Genomic DNA, 18420 nt, shown 5'->3' with positions numbered 1-18420 from the left:
TCTTGGCCTATTCTTAGGATGTAGTGCGAAAGTCGTTCAAGTGTAAGATTTGATACGATTGTTACGCGATACTACCTCTTCGGAAAATCGATTTACCACTGGAAGATTTTGAAAAATTTTAAACGTTACAACAGGGAAATCGATTTATCCATTATGTAAATCGATTTACCACTGTGCATTTCTGAAAAATCAGTGGCTTTTCAAACACCTCTTCATGCACCATTTCATGGAATCTTTTCAATTCATCTTTGACAATTGTTCAGGATTCTTGCAGAACATTACCATGTTTCATTTGAGGTGTTATGTGCATATAAATTCATGATCTTTCAAATTCAAACTTCACCTCTTCCAATCAATCTCTTAGAATTTTCAGAATTCACACTTATTATTTTAAACCTTCATTCAAGATATTTTTTTGCATATTTTCATATCATTCAAAACAGAAAATTCTTGAGCAATCTAATATCTTTGTGTTGTGAATTATTTTCATTGGTAGAGAAGATCAAGCAAATTAATATATCACTTAGTGTGATCATTATACTACAAACTTTACATTCAAACCTTTGTTGTAATCCATATCTTATTTTTTAGAGTTTGTTGAAAAAATAAGATTGTGTGTTTTTGTAAACCCCTTGCTGTCCAAAATTGTTGGAAGCAAGAGAGTTGAGTTTGAGAGGATTATTCTCATATCAACTTGGTGAATCACAAGAGGTTGTTCTTGGTGATTGTGTTTGTCTTGTATAAGTCATAACAGATACTGAAATCTCTTTCATGTTGAAAGGGGACTGGAGTATTCTCGATCTGTGAGGGGAACCAGGATATCTCTTCATGTTCTTTATCTTTCTGCACTTTACCGTTCATCTCTTAACATAACCAGAAAACAAAGAACAAATTTTTCACAAACCGGAACAAGTGTTCAAAAATCCTAATTCACCCCCCCCCCCATCTTAGGCGCTACTCAACTAACAAATAAAACCAAAGCCATCATGGAAGCGAAAGCGCCATCAACAAAGAAAGGTTTGCAGTCATTGCTGGGCAAGATCAATTTCCTAAGGAAATTTATCTCAAACCTTAGTGGGAAAACGCAAGCATTTTCTCCTTTGCTTCGACTCGACAAGGAAGTGTTCGAATGGGGGTAAGCTTAGCAAGTGGCGTTCGATAAGATCAAAGCGTACTTGAGCCACCCACCAATTTTGACAGCACCTTGTAGAAATAAAAGTATGAGATTGTACATATCTGCATCTGATAAAACCTTAGGGAGCATGTTAGCACAAGAGGATGGTAATGGTGTCGAAAGAGCTATTTATTACCTCAGTAGGGTTTTAAACAATGCAGAAACTAGATATAGCATGATCGAAAAGTTGTGTTTATGCTTATATTTCTCCTGTACAAAATTGAAGCATTATATCAAACCCGTTGACGTGTCTGTTTCATCTCATTATGATATTATTAAACATATGTTGTCTAAACCAATTTTGCATAGTCGAATTGGGAAATGGGCATTAGCTGAATTTTCCTTAACATATATGCCATTAAAAGTTGTGAAAGACCAAGTAGTAGCTGACTTCATAGTCGATCACTCCATTGACGCTGATGCTTTAAACTATGTTGAATTAGGGTCGTGGAAGCTATACTTCGACGGATCTAGCCATAAAAACGGCACAGGTTTCGGAATTGTAATTATTTCTCCAAATAAAATTCCAACGACATTCCAATATAAAGTAGAAGGCATTTGTTCAAATAACGAAGCTGAATACGAAGACCTCATAGCAGGACTTGAAATGTTGTTGGAATTGGGGGCAACACGGGTCGAGATAATGGGAGAATCAGAGTTAGTCATAAAATAGATCACGAAAGAATATAGGTGTGTTAAGGAGAATCTGATCATGTATTTTATAATCGCCAGTTGATTGTTAAAAAAGTTCGAAATGGTTTATATTCGACATATACCACGAATAGAGAACATGATAGCTAATGACCTGGACCAAATTGCATCTGGATATAAAATTTCGAAAGAAAAGTTGCACAAAGTCAGAGAAGTCAGAGGAAAGGTATTGGCAACCATATTAACTCCCTTGGATTTAGAAAAGATAAGATTAGGATGTGCTAATGAGGGAAATTTTGAAATATTGGCGATAGACAGTTTGGCAGATGAAGACTGGAGAAAGCCAATAGTAGTATACCTACGGAATCCCATAACCTCTACTGGTCGAAGAACCAGGTATCGAGCATTGAGTTACGTTCTTTTAGGTTCAGAGTTGTTTAAGAAATCTCCCAAAGGAATTTTGCTGAAATGCCTTAGTGAGTCAGAGGCATACTTTTCCCTTTCAACTATACCTAGTGGAACATGTGGGGCACACCAAGTCGGTCATAAGATAAAATGGATTTTATTTCGACAAGGAGTGTATTGGCCTACTATGTTGAAAGACTGCGTTGAATTCACGAAAGGATGTCAAGAGTGCCAGGTGCATGCAGGCATACAACGTGTCCCTGCAAGTGAATTACATTCTATCATCAAACCATGGGCATTTAGAGGTTGGGCTTTGGACTTGATCGGAGAAATTCAACCTCCCTCATCGAAAAGTCAAAGATACATATTGGTAGGAGTTGATTATTTCACAAAATGGATTGAAGCCATACCCTTACCAAATGTGAGCCAGAGGATGTGATCGAATTCATTCAAAAGTATATTATTTATAGGTTTGAAATTCCAGAAACAATCACAATGGATCAAGGATCAGTATTTACTGGTCGGAAAATGCAGGAGTTCGCCACTGACATGGGTTTCAAATTGTTAACGTCGACACCCTATTATGCTCAGGCCAATGAACAAGTCGAAGCTGCCAATAAGGTGATCATTGGTTTGATTAAAAAACATGTAGGGAAGAAACCTATTAATTGGCACAAGACTCTGGATCAAATTTAATGGGCATGTCGTACGTCCCCTAAAGAGGCTACTAAGTCGACCCCCTTTCGCTAACTTTTGGCCATGATGTCGTCTTGCTAGTAGAAATCCACCTACAGTCCCTAAGGGTTCAGAGGCAACATGAACTCCCCACAGAATCATATTGGAGCATGATGTTGGATGAATTAGTCGATTTGGACGAGGAAAGGTTAAGTGCCTTAGAATTACTAAGGCAACAAAAGAAAAGGATAGAAATCTCTTATAATAAGAAAGTGAAAGTTAAAAGTTTTACGCCTGGAGATTTGGTGTGGAAAGTGATCCTTCCAATGGATGGAAAAGATAGAGCCTTGTCCCTAAAGTGGGAAGGCCCTTTCCAAATTCTGCAGATCTTTTCTAATGGTGCATATGAGATCGAAGAGCTCGATGAAGATAGGAGGATTCTAAGAGTAAACGGGAAGTATTTGAAAAAATACAAACCGACAATCTAAGAAATAAAAATAAGAGACGAGTAATCGTGTAAGTAAAGCAAAAACCAAAATGGTCAAAATGCCAAAGTGGTAATAATAAAGTCAGAAGGCCAAAAGACCAATATTCATTACAAGGAGAAACTATGTTACATCATCAGACAACTAAGAATAGCATTAAAAGGGAAGATTGTCTTTAATTTGAAGATACTTGGATTTGAGGAGCTCTAGCTGTTTTTCGCACAAAGATCTTTTTGAGCGCAGGAGTTTGATGCCAGATTCAAGCTGTCGAGCTTTTTCGACAAACTCCATGCCAAGTGATAGATCTTGAGCCATCTAAGCATCATCAAATTCCAACATATGTTGCTTGTCCTCTTTAGCATCAGAGATTTTGGCCTGCAATTCTGATATTTATTGTCTCCAGGAAGCGATGTTACGATCATGAGCATCGACCTTCTCTTTATTCTTTTGCTTGATCTGTTCCGACTCCATGGACTTATTGGTATATTCGGTAGCAGCATCCCAAGCTGCAGCCTCAGAACCATATTTTTTCTCTATTTCTCCCGTAAGGTGAGGTAGCAACTTGTGATCCACAACATCTTGGTCGATCATGGTCCCTATCTCCAGAATAATATTCGCCACTTCAGGGGAGGCTTCTAGCAAGTCAACCTGGCTAAGAAGAGCTTTCAAAGCTAAAGGGGCAAAAGGATCAGCCAACAACAATAGAAACAAGTCACCCTTAAAGACTTTGTCCTTGATTTTAGAAAGGATTTCGCCCGCAGGGGTGCTCGAAGGCTGATCTTCTGAAACTAAAGTGTTATGACTCTGATCAGAAGAACTCTCCCTACAATTTAGCATCGCCTTTAAATACTCCAGTGGCTGACTTCGCTTTAAGATAGCCAACTTTTCTGCAGAAAGAGCACCAATGCTACTTGACGAAACGCCAACCGTCGGATTGTCGGCCATTGCAGGGGTTTGAGTTCGAGCATTTTCTTCACCCACATTGGCTCTTCCTTCTGTTTGGCCCTCGATGTTAATAGGGTTAGTCGCCAGATTTCCTTCAGCCGCTTCCTCTACCACCATGTCATCGACGCCCCATCCTTCGCCCTAAGGCTCATTCATTTCTACCACTGTGTGTAGACCAACCCCGGGGGTTTCCTCATCCTCAGCTAGTTCATCCTTAGCCATAGGGATTGGATTACCTTAGGCCTCATTTTCTTCGCTTGAGTCAGTCTCACGACCGGAGTCACTGGTATGAGAATGTTGAGTAGTGGTTTTTGGGGGCGAAGCATCGAGATTACCAGTTGGAGGTTGATTAATCTCGCTCATGGACCTCTTTTTAGAGGATGGTCGATACGTAGGTTCGCCAGCGCTGTTCAAAACATCTAGCACATAGGTAGGCTTAGAGAAAGCAGCTTTCTTGGGAAGAATAATAGTGCTTGCGTCACCCTAAAATCAATACAAGCAGAAGGTGTAAATGACTAAAAGAAGCAAACAAGTGAAATAAAGTGAAGAAGAGTGGGTGGTACCTTATAACCTTCGACCCCGGGGCTAGAATTGTCGCTCTCACTTTGAGCCGCTGCTACTCTTGCCATTTCCTAAGGAGTAGGTTCTTGGATAACAAGCGCAGCGGGCCTTTTTCTTGAGTTTTGTGTTCAGTTGATTAGAAGGATCGATGGGGTTCGGCTGTGGTTTCTTCTTCCTCGAAGTGAGATCCAGAATAGGAGACAGCTCATCTTCGTTAAAATCCACGACGATGGGGGTAGCAGTGGGTTTTCGGATTTGTAGGGGACTCACTGGAGGTTTTCGAGCAACCTGAACCAAGCATTAAATGTTATATCATCAATGTATAACAAGGATAAAGGAACAAAGAAAGAGAGGTACATTTGCAGGTTTGCTACTTCCCTCAACCTTCGAGTCGATAGGTCTTTTGTTGGTGTGTTTTTTGGGGAGGATCTTGATAGCTAGACAAAAACAAGAAGAAACGGTCAGTGTTAGTTAAAAGCAAGTTAAAGGGAATCTACTTCGAGGGAAATCCCCTGTATCACACCTTCATATATGTCTGATTCGATTCGGACATCTTTGATTCCTATATGAAGGTGCCCTTTGAAACTGCCTAAAGTGTGTTTAGTCGCAACCACCCGTTGAGCCTTTTTCTGAGATTGTTGTCGAAGGATTTTAATAGAGTCTCCACAAATGAACCAATCTGGAAATGGGGGTGGAAGAGCCACTCTGAAGTCAACATTTGGCAGTGGAGGAAACTTTGGGGGAAATAGTTCAAGAGCCATTTCATAGCGTTTCTCGCTAGGAACGTATGAGGGAATCTTTAAAGTTTCCATTTTCTTTGAAAACTTCTCTTTGAGCGTAACAACTGTTTCGCGGATGGTTTGACTAAGATCATCGGATCGATAGGCAGTTTCAAAGTAGTTTTGAAAAGCTTGAATTTCTTTTATAAGCGTATAAGTACCTTTCTTGGTCTTTTTCTGCACAAGGAGAAAAGCTTTGTCAAACAATTCAATAAAGGAAGTAACATCACATAATTCCTCGATGTAATACTTAGCCCACCATTTCCCAAAATCTCGACTACAAAGGAAGCTAGGCTCGAAATGAAATGGAGTCAACTGGGTCCTTCTAGTATACTTGGCTATTTGTTTGAAAGCCGTGGTTTCATTATGAACGACATTGTGAAGGAGGAGGCTACTCTTCTTGTTGTATAGGCACTTCGGGAGGACCTGGACCAACCCAAATTGTCGAGCAACAAGGTTGGGTTTCTAAGTTATCAGTGTGACCTGGACTTTCGAAGGGTTAAATCGAAGGGTAAGGATCTGAGGCGTCAAGAAGGCTTCCTAAATTAGCAAGGATTTTGTCTCTTGCTTTTTAGATGATGAAGGAAAAGTCCTGGTAAACCACCTAGGGCCAACTTTCCTGAGGGCGAAGGGAGCCATACTCGAAGTAAAAGTATGACGTTTAGCAAACATCATGATGTAACCCATGAAGGTTGGTTGGAGAGCATGTCCTTCGTCCCTAGGGGTTAGTTGAGCTAACCTCGGTCCTTTGATCCTCCTATGCCGAATTCCTTCAGCATCTTCATCGACAAGGCCCTTGTTTGGCAGATTAGCCTCGAATGTGGCATTGAGCCAAAGTTGTAATAACCAAAAGGGGCCAGACAACAGAAGATTCCCTTTGTCCCCCAGATTCTTTAGTTGAGCCACTCCGTCGCTCAAGGATTCGTACAGGCTAACCAAAATCATCTCTCTCAAGCAGACATCATGCCCCACATGCAGTTGGTTAGCCAGGGTGAAATATTTCTTGGCCATTTGTAATGATTTCGAGCAAAACAGGGAGTGTGACAGCCACAGAGCCAGCAAATCTATATGCTTCACGTTAGAGACAATTTCAGTGTCTTTATCATGGTAATGGACTATATGTGTTGAATATGCCGCTCCTGTAGTTGAGAAGGCAATAGTATCCATGGAGTCAACATCAGGATCGTAGGTGTGGCCAATGGGTTTCAGCCCTGTGATAGCGGCCATGTCGAAAAGAGTGGGTGTGACCATTCCACAAGGAAGATGGAAGGTATAGTGTGTGTTGTCCCAGAAGTACAGTGAAGAAACTAACATAGGGTTACTATAATCCAAATCCAATTTCGACAGCATAATAAGGTCATATATCCCTATACCTTTCCAAGCCTGAGCTTTTTGTTTCTCTATTTTGTTTAACCAATTGGAGTAATCAGTGGGATCTTGGAAAGTTGGGGTGGCACGAAAGGCTCTTAAACCATTGTTCATAAACCTCAAATCTATAGTGTTTTCAGCCTGGATGTTTTCGGAAGAAGAAGTCCTAGGGTTTCTGGCATGTCCTATGGGTTTGCATTTATGGTAAGACGGAAAAAATTCTCTAAGCTTGTCGGTATCAGTGTCAAAATCGCTAGAGGTCCAGATAAGGCATAAGTTTTATTAGAGACGGAAAAAGGAATGAGTACCTGAGAAGCATAAATCTGGTGTTGTTCCTCTGTCTAAGGTTCTGGTAGGTACTGACGATTACCAACTATAAGGGGGGCGGATAAAGTAGAAAATGGCAGTAGCTCAGAAATTTTCTTTGGGGCTTTGGACCTATTGGCAGTAGTTTTGAAAGAAACTCCTGTTCCCTTGAGAGCTTTTTTTGAAGCATCCATCGTTGAGGTTTGGGAAAAGCGAAATCTGGGTTTCAGTTAGAAGGGAAGGTTTGAACGCTTGAAAATTCAGAGAATGTGAGAAAGTTCTGAAATGGGTAAGTAATTGGGTTTTATACGCCTACAGGAAGACGTTGCAAATCAACATTAATGGTAGACAAGTTAATGGGACACGTGTATCCTTTGGGCAGTTTAGTGAAAATGGAAATTAATGCTATAGCCATGATTTCCTAGAAGCTAGGAAACGTGATGAGTGAAAAAGATTTCGTTGTGGGATGAAAAGACATGGGTAGGAAAAAAAATGATGACGCTGACATCACCAGACAAGTGGAGGAACTAAAAAGTTTTGCCAACATTGAGACACGTGGCAGTATCAGCAATTGAGGCGTCGAAGTAAGGTCTCAAAAAATGTCTTTCTCTCCTGTGTGTCGAAAATGACATTTTTGGGGGGAAATCTGTTAGCTCAAATTTTCGACCCCCACTTCAAATTACCAAAATTGGAAAACATGTACAACTGGTTTCGACTAAGAAGTGATTCGACCAGTTGAGGGTAGACCGGCTTAGCTGATTGGATAAAGATCAAGCTTATAGCTGAAATTTCGGAGCAGTTCCTTAGGGAGCAGTTAGAAAACAGTTCAGATCAGAGATTTGAATTTTAAATAAAGGAGGGAAGATTACCTTCATTAAAAACCGCGAGGATATACGTGGAAGTTGAGTGAATGAACATACAAATGTAGGGTGCCACGTGTATCAACGTGATTGAAGAACCATCATAGTGGTTATTTCGACCCAGTATAAATATAGGGTCTTAGTGTTAGAAAAGTGTGTGTCAAATTATGTACAAAAAACCTGCAAATTTACTAAGTATTCGGGTGAAGAAGAACTGTAAAACACAGAATGTACGTTGTCTACACCATTGTTTAATCATTTCAAAGCATTATAAAGTTATCTTTACTTTCTCTTCAGAAACGTCTTTCCTTGTTCTTTACTCTCAAACACTTTATTTCTTACTTCGTCATTTACAAGTTTAAAGATCCTTAGTTCCTTTCCTTGCCTTGAACTTTTACCTTACAGTCTTAAAGATTCCAGCGCTTACAAACCTTTTTGATTATTTTCAACCCTTTTACAATTCATGTCGTTTACTTCTTCTTTAATAGTTCTAAATACTGATTTAAGATTGTTCTTTTGTTCAAGTAACTCTTTTGTCTTTAGTTTTTATTTGACGCTTTGATTTGACGTTTAGTTCGATTATTTATTAACGTTACGTTTACGATAAAATTAGAACATGTCCTAGGATCAATCTGATCGATCCTGCGAGTGACCAAATTTAGAAATTTGGAAGATCAGCAGTTGTTTACCATTTTTCAAGGTAAACAAATTGGCACGCCCAGTGGGACCAGTGCTAACGTTCTGTTTGACTGCTAAGTTTTGTTTGAGAAAAGAATCATTGTATGCTTTTAAGAAGTGGTAAAATAACCATAAACGACGAACGACGAACAGGGAGAGAATCACAGACAAGGGATGGAGAATATGAATCCGCCAAAAACTCATAATTCTCAAAACCCATCAACTAGAAGCATAGTGCCTTCTTCTTCTTTGATGGGGGCAAATACGGATACGACGCATGCGTCTGAAATAGTTTCGTCTATGGTGAGTTTTATGCCTACACATTCGATCTCTCACTCTGAACCAATTCTGACTTATGTTGGACCTAGGGGACCTCCCCACACTCCTTCACCGGTTAGGGACATTCCAAATAGGCCGTTGGTACCCCCTGGTTTTTCAATACCATTTAGCGGTCGAGAACAGCCGTATGGAATTCCAACATCAATGATGGACAATCTACAGAATGTGGGTTCTACCTTTTCGGAACCAGCGGCTAACATAAATTCACTAGTACAAGGGTCCGAGATAAATGTGGGTCGAACCAATCAGGCGTTAGGTTTAAGACACCCAATACAACTACTCACTCTTACCAATAATTCTGCGGCAGCATGGAGGCAACGGATGGACGAAAGCAATCATGAAATGGTCCAGATGTTAACTCAAACTTTGGCCACTGTGCTAAATCCTTTGATTCAGAATACAACTCAGTCGAATCAACAGATGACAGCATAAGTGGCTCGAATGTCTGAGTATGGATTTGGGAGCACAAGTGGTACAAATTTCGGAGCAGGTGCTCAGAGGGAAGTATGGATTTCCTACGAAGTTCTGTAATCTAATTAGTAGTACCTGTGAATCCCATGTGTTCAAATGGAAAAGGGCACAGTAAAGAGTTATGGATAGAAGATAATTTGGAAGTTTCATGGAGGATCAAAGAGATAATTATTTGTAAGAATGACTGTAAGACAATCTTGTGCTAAGTGTGTATTTTATTGGAATAGTACGAGAGAAGTGAAGCATTAGGTGTATACGCTTCTAAGGTATAGTATTAGGTCAGGTGAAGTCGATGAGGATATCAATAGATGGATTATAAAGTTGTCACATTTGCTGAAGGAATTATAAGAGAAGAGTATTCCGTGTAGTCAAGGAATCGGTAAATTATCTCATGAAGATTTAATAAATATTGACTAACCAATCAAAAGAAGGCTTCGTGGTTATGATTTTGGTTAACTTAGTGCAAGAAAGGGAATTGTGGATTCGGGAGGGATTTGTGACCAAGTGATTCAGAACAGTATGCCAGATGAATTAAATAGGAGCAATGTTGGAAGTTAATCAAATATTGGAATAAGAGTATGGTTAAGATCATGAAGTTTTGAGAGTTTGTGAAAGAAGGAAATTTGCTAGTGAAGACAAGTTGGGAGATTGAGTATAATAGAGGATTTAACTTAAGCAAAGTCAAGCGCTGACCGGGGACGGTGATGCAAGAAGTTCTTATTTGTTGAGTGGAGGAAATTCGGGTGCTAATTTCAATTTAAGGGGTGGGAGTGTAATACCCCGTGTTCCCTTAAATGCTCAATTGGTTGTCATTTGAGACCAATTGAGTTCCTATGTACTATATATCTTATCAATTGAAACAATTTGATCTCTTATATGCTCTAATTGTTGTCAGTTGGGACAAATAGAGTAACTAGTGAACTCTGAAGAGATCAATCCTTATTAAAAGAGACTGCCATGTATTAATTAATACAAGAAGAAACATTTTGGTAACATTAATAATTGTTCAATTACTCTAGTAGACAAAATATCTACACTAGAAGATATTCTCTCTACTATCTTTTATTTCCAACCACACAAATTTATCTCTTGCTATCCACTCATTTGATCTAAGTGGTACTGACACAACTTTCATTCTCATTTTAAAGTGAAAATAGGGGAACCAATGGATTGGTGTACAAGAGCAATCGGTTGCATCAACATTCTGCTACGATTTTCACTAAAATGGAAGGGACCAATCGAATGGTCCATGGTACCAATCGATTGACACCTGCAACTTTTCCAAAAATCATACTTCTAAACATGTCTTCTTTCATCCTTTACCATTCTAAACCATTCCAAACCATAGACTAACATAAACTTACATCAAATCAAATGATTATGAGTTATATATATATATATATATATATATATATATATATATATATATATATATATATATATATATATATATATATATATATATATATATATATATATATATATATATATATATATATATATATATAATATATATATATATATATATATATATATATATATATATATATATATATATATATATTTAAAAAAATTAAATGTGGTAGCAAAATTAATTTGTGTACCTTATTTAAAGTCCAATATATCAATTTTGAGCAATCATTTGGTTCTGCTTCATCATCTCAACCGAAGGCAAACACAGTGGATTTTGGAGTTGGTAGGGAGAGTAGTTATCATTGTAATCAATGTAGCCCTTTTCCATGTAAATTATCATTTTTCAAACTTTGTAAAGATCCATGGAGTCCTGCCATTTGCGGACTACCATTCTATTAAATAAAGTTGACCTTTTATCCAATTATTTCTATTCTTATTTGTTTCTATTTTAAATTGAACTTTTATGATGATAATTTTGAAGTGAATAAACCAATGAATGACTATTTTTCTTAAAACCATAAAAATAGTCACTGTAAGAATAATCGATTCCAGCAAGGAATGTCAACAACAATCTAAGAACAGGTAAGTCTGGAAGTGTGAAGCATTGTTGTCTTCCCCAAACAGTTGGTTCGGTAACTTCCTCATCCCCAACAGTTCGTCATTCATCCCCAACATGGTTGATAAGTTGTCGTCAAGCAACCTATTGTCCCCTTTGAGTTGATTATTTTTCCCCTTTGCGGTTTATCTTCCCAAGCTGAGGTGTTCACGTTTTGCGTTCCCCAATTGTGACTTGATTGAACCTTGGTTATCTCGGAACCTTTATTTGGTCTTCATATCCCTATTTGCATTTGTGTTGCATAACCACAATAGTTTCTCCCCTGTACGAGTCAGATCCGGTTATCTCTACCTTGGAATTGGTTTATTTCGCGATTTCCAAGAAGAATCTGATGCTTATTAAGGAATTTGATGGTCTTTGATTTGTTCTAGCAGGTCACAACATCCCTAGTATTTTTCCTGGTTGCTCATTCAGAGCTTTACCTATTGTATCCCCGGTCGTCTTCCGATGGAAGCTTCCTCGTTCCCGCCTGCTAGTGCATAGTTCTGAGCAGTATTGATTATTTCTCCTGCAAGGTTGTCTCCCATTTGATATGATGTTGACTTAAAATTCCTCGTAACATTGATTTATTTGGATCCTCAGCAGATCCTTCTCTATCATCAACACGGTGGCTGGAAACATGTTACCTATGTCCTTCCTCAACCAGAGTTGATTTATTCTGAGCTAGATGATTTATTTTCACCCCTAAGAGACTCTCCAATTGGTGTTTCCATCTTGTTGAGATTAGCCGAGTGTTTTGTAGTAATGATTCAAATCCTAGCTATTTGTATCCTCTGTGATCCTTTGTCAGCATAATCATATACATACTCATACATACTCATGCATAAAACACAACATCGGATATTTCATTGTGCATTTTATCACATTGACCTTTCTTCTGATCCCCTGTTTTGTTGATATTATTTCCCCATACAGGTTTGGTGTGTCTGTCCTCTTTCAATTGTAAAGTGTCAGCCTCTTAAGCAGAAAAAGTTTATCTTCTCCCTTTCCCCCAATGAGTTATTTCCTCGTGGATGATTATTATTTCAGTTTCCTCCCCATATCATTATCTGTACGGAACCACCCCCCTTGAGATATATCATCATTGGGTTGAGTCTTGTTTGACCGTTTCTTTCTAGTTCTTACCTAGATAAATCTTTTGGTCCCCCGAGAGTTTATCACCTAATAACTAGTAATGTTCTTCTTGATGTTAAGTACTTTACATGTGTTAATTTACCCAGTAACTGGTAAAAAAGGTGATTTACTCTGTTTTTCTCTAGCAGATTTATTTTTTGTTTCCCCAACAAGTTTATCCTTGATATGTTCATCCTAACCGATGACAGATATTTTTCGTTGGTATTCTACCCAGTAAAAAGGTAGTTGTAATTTCTATTTTCCCATAAGAGTTCATCCTTGATATTTTCACTTTAACCAGTGATGGATAGTCTCTTTCTTCGGTCTTCTACCTAGTAACCGGTAGTTGTAATTCCTATTTGTGGTATTCTTCCCAGTAAATTGTAGATATAAATCCTATTATCCCCTCAGAGTCTATCCTTGATATGTTCACTTTAAACAGTGACGAATTTTCTCTTTGTTTGGTCTTCTATCTCAACGAATAGTTGTAAACCCTATTTTTCCGACAGTTTATCCTTGATATGTTCATCTTAACCAGTGACGGATATTCTTCCTTGTGAGTTTATCATTGATATGTTCACTTTAACTAGTGACAGATACTCTCTCTTTGGTCTTCTGCCCAGTAACAGGTAGTTGTAAATCCTATTTAACATCTTTTTCCAGTAGGTCATTCTTACATAGTAACCGGTAATGAATGTGCCTCTTTTCTCAGTGAGTCATCCTTGATATGTTTACCCTAACCGGTAACGGATGTCCCTCTGTCCGGATGTATTAATCTTTTTACCCAATAACCGGTAGTAGATAACACATCTCTTTTACTCCTGTGTTGAAGTCTTTCTTCTCTAGTTGAGTTTAAGTGCGTATTTCCCTAGTGTAATCGCCATTCCCCTGTTGCGTTTGTGTATTTAAGCTTTGCTCTAATTTACGCATTTCCCCAATAAGCGTTTCTTGCTGTATGGGTGTTATCCCAATACATGCATCTTTCCTTTCTGCCTATCTGAGTCTTTCCATTGATTTATTTTCATGGAAAACTCCTCGTGTCACCAGTAGTTTTAAGTCGTAGCCTGGCCTATGCATAACTTTTTATCCCCTAGAGTCTTTATCTCCTTAGTAAGTTTTCCTTATGGAATGCATTATGCTCTTGTGGACTTTCGGTCTCTCTGGATTATTTTCCTTTGTGGCAATATATTCCCCACAATGATTATTTTAACATTCATATCATATGCATCATGAGGTCTCTTAGGGACCAAAACTTGTTTCTAGATGTTATTATTTAAATCCATTATGCTGAGTTGATACGAAGATTTTAACCTTCACATCCTCAACTAGAATGTCCTTAAATAGGAGCAGCTATAAGACCCCAATTTTGACCCTAAGATCCCTCATAACATCTCATCATTTGCATTGGTTGTGGGATCACACCTTGGTATCTTCTACACCCCCCATTCATTAGGTTTGAAATGAGAGAGATCACCAAACACATTTTATTGTATCATACTTTATTTTATTTTGTTTACTAACCAAAATACCAAAAATATGTCTATGTATGTCTCTGTTTCTTTGTAGGTGTGTGTGTGTGTGTCCACCTATGCCTTATCAAGCTCACAACTAGGGTTTGAGACCCTCAATGCAAGGAGATCAATCCGAAAATGGTTCACACCGTCTCTATACATCTGGATCCCCATGTTCTTTATTTATCATTTTGATCAAGAATTCATCAAGAGTTTTAAGCTTGTTTGCCTTGGAAGCCCTAATTCATCTAGGTATCTTGTGTGACTTCCTAAGCAAGTTTCTTCAACAATTGGTCAAATATATCAAGGTATACTTCATCATACATCATATTATACATATATGATCTTCCATGAGTCCCAAAGATCAAGATAACTTCAAGTTTGCAAGTTGGTTGAAAGAAGTTGACCAGAGAAAGTCAACTAGTCAAAACTGGGGTTTCCTAGACCCTATCTCCTACAATTTTTGACATATGAAAATGATTCCAATAGAAACGTTACTCCTTATGACATTCCAAACAACTTTCATATTGATATAAGGAGTTATTTTTGCTTGGAAAGTTATTTTTTATGGTGAAAGATTATAGGTCATTTTGTCTGTGCCCTAGTTAGGAGGTCAACTTTCAAGGACCATAACTTGCTCAATTATTATGATATGAAGTTCATATAAGTTTCATGATCAATTTCAATATGTCTCATACAACTTTTATTCTTTGAGAAATTTCAAATTCTACTTGAAAGGGAATATCCCAATAGGAAACATTATATGTCATTTTGGGCCATTACCATTAAACAAGCAATTTTCCTCAACTTTTAAATTGCATAACTCCCTCGTGCCAAATCTAAATGATGTCAAATTGGTGACATAATTGAATAGGGTTGAAATCTATACAACTTTGATGAAGGAACCATTTCCATTTGAAGCCCGTAGAAAAGGTTATTCAAGGTGTAAGAAGTGGTCATTTGACTTTGTACTTCGAAAATTTTCAACTATGTTTGATTTCTCAAACTTCCACCTCAAAATTAATAATGATACAAGCTTCAAATGAAAAAGTATTCAACATAAAAGTTGTCCCCCTTTATGTCTCCTTTCCAAAAAGTCCAAGATCACTTCATTTGGATAAGAATTGAAGGACTTGTGCATGGATTCTTTACAAGGCTTCATTTGGTAAGATCTATGTTCAAATTTCATTTCTATAATGCATGACCATGTGAAATAATTTCAAGGGTATTAGCACATAATTTTGGATCATTTGGAATCATTCAATGGGCCTTTTACATGGCCATGCATCCACGCAAGCAAACTTGCTAATTTTGGCAAAATTTCAAAGGGTACAAAACTGAATTCCATTGCCTATATAAACAAGTGCATTGCCTCAAGATCATGAGACACACATTGCCCAAGCTTTGCCAAGAGATACCAGAACCCTACACCATAGAATACCTTGAGGATTTCTTTGAAATCAAGTTTGAATTTCACCTTATGTTTTGAGATTCAAACTCCAAGGATTCATTGTATTTTTCATCTCAATTAGTCACTGCAAGAAAGAGGAGGAAGAACCAAGTGAATTCAGATCAAGATCAAGCCAAATTGAAGCTACTCGGAGGTGAATTTTCTCAAACTTCTCTTCTTAGATTCTCCCTCATTTCTTAACTATTTTGCTTGATTATTGGTTGTCTGAAGTCCTACCAATGTAGGCAACAAGATTAATTTTCTTTGAGGTTAAATCGAAGCATCTCAGTTCATGATCCTCAAATTTCAAATCCATGTATCTTTCAACATACTTGGAATTGGAAGAAATTGAGGCCAAATTCAAGTTCTTGAGAGTTTTTCCTTTAAAATGATGTCCTTACTTTTTATTTTGGTGGTGGTTGATGGTGGACCAGTCCGGTGAGGTCCATCGGAGAAGATGACCGGAGCTAGGGCTCCGGTGATGTGGTGGCTTGCTCCTATCCATCAAATCTTCCCTCCACGTTCTAATCTTGATCATCCATTATAATTACCACTTTTGCCACGCGGTTGACTTGAGCGCATCATTCACCTTAGCGTGTGCCCATCAAATCTGCCACCTCAATTAATGAGGGAGATCTGATGGCCCTTGTTTTTTTGAATTTTATTTTAATTTCTGAATTTTCATTTAATTCCTTTATTTTGTTCAATTCATAATAATTTCATTTTTAATCCAAAAAATATGGGACTTTCACCAAAAATCTTTAAATATTTTTAAAATCCATATTTTGAATTCAAATTATTTTTTTGGATTAATTTTTGATATTTTTCATGAATTAAATGTTTTTATGCATATTTTTAATTGTTTAAAAATACTTCTAACTTTTCAAAAATCATGAATTTTTTAGTCTAAGGTCCTTTGACCTTATTTGACGTAGGATAAATCCCTTGGCCATTTATTTGGTATTTTGAAGGGATTTGAGGTTTTGACCAAATTAAAATGCATTTTAATTCATTTTCAAATTGATTTTTAATTGAATAAATGCTTGAAAATCATGTTGAGCCATTTTTATGGTCTTGTGATGTTTGATTTTCTGTTTCGCCTTGATCATGGTAGATTTGACTTTTGTTTGACCAATACTATTAGATTTAGGGGATTAATGAAATGTACATTTCATCTCCCAAAACGAATGGATAGTATTGATCAGATGAAATTCCTCATGTGATCAATTTGGATTCTATTTCCCCTTTCCTCTTCATCTTCATACCTATTCTTCCCCAATCCATCATTGACGAATGAAATCTCTTCCTGTCTATGGCTAATTGATTCATCAATGACTTTGTGTCAGATGAATCAACATGAGTTAGATTGAGATAGGTCCTTCCCCCATTTCTTTTAGTGTGTGGTATATTTTAGGAGTTTGGTTCTTTGTACCAGATCTCTAACATGCATTAACACATACATTTTTATTGCCCGACCTTAGACAGTTGTGACTTCTACATAAGTCCAATTACGATTACTTAACATAGAGCTAAATTTGATCAAGAAGGTATAACATTCTAGTAAGTGAGATAGTTAGTCTCCCATTCTTCATGGCATTTTGTGGAGACTTGACCTTTTTCCTTTCATGAGAGCTAGTGGCATACTTGTTGAATTATCCAAGTTGGAGCCCTTCTCATGGACGATGTCTTGGTTCAAGGATTCATACTTGTAAATGAATGGTTGAGTGTTCTCCAAAGAATGACTTAATCAATTAAAATTCAACACTAACATTTGACTAATGCTTGACTGGCTTTTATTCATTTTTGCTTTTACTTTCAAGTCATTTACTTTATGCAATTTAAATTTCAGTACCTTTATTATTCATCTGTCATTTACATTTCATGCAACTTGTTTATGTTTAAGCCATTTTCACTTTGCTCACTTGAGTCATATCCTTGTGACTGTGTATATTGTTTGCTTGTTTTGATTTTATTTGTGGTCTTAGGACCTTAAAACACCTAATAACCACAAAAACCCTGAAAAACATCTTGGTGGACTGTTGAATTTAATCTGAGCTTTTGGACTTAGAATTAGGTAACATTCCCTGTGCTAAAGGCCTTGGCCAATGCCAACATTTCAGACTGAGATGTCTCTGCTTGTGCCTTCATCTGATGCAAGACCTTGGATGCCTTGGATCCATCTGCTACTCTGTCTATATGCTTAATTATTTTGTTATTGTCTATGTCTGATGTTTTGTTCTAAGTTGATCAAGGAATATTTCATCTGCTACATGGGAAGGCACTGAAGACTGCTAGTTATTGGATGACTTGCTTGGATATTATGGTTATCTTTATTTGATGCCTTGACCTTTACCTAATGCTTGGACATTGCTTATTGCTTATTGCTTATTGCTTATTTCTTATCAAAGTACAAAGGAAAATGGGTTTCTATATGACATTCTTGTCTGTTGGATTGCATCTCATTGGTTAGATCTTTTCAACTCTTAACTTTTAATTTTTTCTTAGAATAGCCCCTTCATCTCCTCCAACTTCTTAAATTTCTAAATCTCTCCCTCTTTTCAAAAATCTTCTTTGCTTGTGATTTCAAACTTAGACATGTTTTAATTATTAGACTTTTTGG

This window comes from Lathyrus oleraceus, chromosome 2 (assembly GCF_024323335.1).
Source record: "Lathyrus oleraceus cultivar Zhongwan6 chromosome 2, CAAS_Psat_ZW6_1.0, whole genome shotgun sequence".
Lineage (NCBI taxonomy): Eukaryota > Viridiplantae > Streptophyta > Magnoliopsida > Fabales > Fabaceae > Lathyrus > Lathyrus oleraceus.
This window is presented reverse-complemented; position numbering follows the sequence as displayed.